We start from the raw sequence: 2723 nt of genomic DNA, 5'->3' as shown, positions 1-2723 counted from the left end.
TAAACATCCTTACAGTAATTGCAGAGGTGCACAGAGAAGATCAGGTACTGGGTTGACCACCAGGTCTCACAGCAAATCTTTTCCCAGTACTGAAGACACAGAACCCACTTTACTCTCTTCCCACACCAACACTTGTGTTTATTTTCATTTTGGTATAATGTTTGCTAATAAAAGCAACAATCACTACCAAACGGAAGGAGCCTAAACAAAAAGGAATAATCATGCAATGTTTTGGGAGGAGGTGTGGTAGCAGAGTGACCCGGACTCAAGAAAGCCATGTTAGCAGGGGGTGGAGGATTCTGTAACTAGGCCCACCTGGAGAAGTCTGTTGCAAGTAGGGGTCCCACTCATAGCGGATACTTTGTAGCGAGTGCCCAGCAGGCCAGATTTTGGAGGAATAGGAGCCGTGGAATGGGCCCTGGCTGAGACAGAACAAAAGCAGAACCTTGACTGCCTGTTCCTTCCCTGTCTCCACCAATCAGGAAGAGCCACCTGAACTGCCTCAAAGCAAGCCGAGCTCTCCTCATCTCCTAGTGAACCGTAACACCAGCGCCCTGCTCCACCCCTACCCCCACCTCCCATACTTAAAACTTTCCCATTCTATTATCAATCAATTGGCTATTTTTTCCCTTTTTCTTAAGATTTTATTTTTTTCTCTATTATGTCTTTTTTCTGCTTAAGTACGAATTGGCTCTTTTTATTTTACCCTTTTCAGGCTGTCTACACTCAGAAGCTCTGTTCATATGCACTGAGTCTAATGACAGAAGCCAATAAAGAAAAGGAAAAATAAGTTTTTTAGATACTTAGGTTAAATGTGGGAATACCAACTTGGGCAATATAGCGAAAACTCGTTTCGACTAAAAGTTTAAAAAATAAAAAATTAGCTTGGCATGGGGGTGCACACCTGTAGTCCCAGGACTTTGGGAGGCCGAGATAGACAGATCACCTGAGGTCAGGAGTTCAAGACCAGCTTGGCCAACATGACGAAACCCCTTCTCTACTAAAATTACAAAATTAGCCAGGTGAGGTGATGCACGCCTGTAGTCCCAGCTACCCGGGAGGCTGAGGCAGGAGAATCACTTGAACCCGGGAGGTGGAGGTTGCGGGGAGCCAAGATCATGCTACTCACTCCAGCCTGGGCGACAGAGTGAGACTTTGTCTCAAAAAATAAATAAATAAATAAATACAATAAAAATAAAAAGAGAAACAGAGTATCACTTATTGGAGGAGGCACACGGGCCCCGGCCAAAGTCCAGGTTCAGTTGCTGCCAGCTTGCAACCCTGGTTAGGGAATCTGCCCTTTCTGTATCTCCCACGTCGAAATACCTCTCCCATCGTGGGGACAGCATGGAGATAGCGGTCTATCAACGTGCTGAGTCAGGAAGCTTGGATGCATGCATGGCTCTCTGTTAACCAGGCAGTGAGAATGGCAGAAAGCAAACAGGCAAGCTAGGAGCCTCTCTCCTTTGGGGGCAGATAAAGGCATGATCAGACCTGTTCTCTCTGCCTCTGGATGGCAAGTCCTTACTTACCTAGTTGCTTCTATTTGCAAGTAAGAAATTGCCCAGAGGGGTCCTGATCCTGGACCCCTGAGCATGTAACAGTCATGAGATCCTTGGAGCTCACTGCTTCTTTCCAGGTGTAGGCCCTATGGCAACATGGCTACACCTCCCATAACTGAGCCCGCTCCCTCCTGGTTCTGTGCAGGGAAACAGTCTTAAAGGCTCAGTGCCCCTTCGCTTGTACCTGGCGTCGTGCTGATGCTGGACAAGAATCCTGAATTAGTAACCCGGGATCTAATCCTCCCAGGCTGGCTTCTAAGCCCTCTTCACCCTCTGGGTCTCCAATACAGGGAGCTGCTGGCAGAGGAGCTGCTGGCAGAGAAGCTTCCCTTCCGCTAGTGGGGCTCAGAGCCTGAGGCCTGCCCTGGCCCCACAATGGGCAGAATCCCTCCGGGTGCACCGTGGGCCCTGGGGTTGGAGAACCTGGTTGGGGACCATGAGACATCCTTTCAGGGTGAGCTATGCATCGTCGTTAATACATGCAGTGGCCTGTTCACCGGCTGCCCATGAGTCTACTATGATAGCCCTGAACATCTGCAGGACTCATCCATGCCGTTAAATTGTCTCAGGAAGGAAGGAGCAGTCAACCCTCTACAGAAGGACAGAGTGAGTGTGGAGTTAGCTAGGCTGGTGCCTTGGCTCAAATCCCAACTCAGGTCATCCTAGCAAGTGGGGGCATGAGGACCTGGATAGCAGGATGTCATGATTCCTACCTGAGACAAATGTTTAACTGAGCCAGACGAGGGAGTGAGAGCATCACATCAGTGGGTCCAGGCCAAGGAAGTCGAATGCCAGAGCAGCAAAGGTGAAGGGGTTTGTATTAACTATGTAAGTGGGCTTCAAGATTCCTCTGGCCACAGGACAAATTGTTTTTCTTGGGAGCAGGACCGTGGAAGGCAGGATGCCCCACCATGGAGGTTCAGAGCACAGTTTTGAAGGGCTCCGGGGGCTGGCTTGGCCGCTGATTGCCTGTGTGACCTGGGACTCTGGGACATTCTCGAGTGTTGACTGAAATGATGAGCCATAAGTACTTCACAAGTGTCTAGCCCATGGTAAGAGCTCAGTAAACATGCCCTGTCACCACGATAATGACGAAAATGATGTGGCCAGGATCCTTTTTTTTCTTTTTCTTTTTCTTTTTCCTTTTTTTTTTTTTTTTTT

This window comes from Colobus angolensis, unplaced genomic scaffold (genome assembly GCF_000951035.1).
Source record: "Colobus angolensis palliatus isolate OR3802 unplaced genomic scaffold, Cang.pa_1.0 Scaffold42, whole genome shotgun sequence".
Classification (NCBI taxonomy): Eukaryota; Metazoa; Chordata; class Mammalia; order Primates; family Cercopithecidae; genus Colobus; species Colobus angolensis.
Note: the sequence above shows the minus strand (reverse complement) of the source record.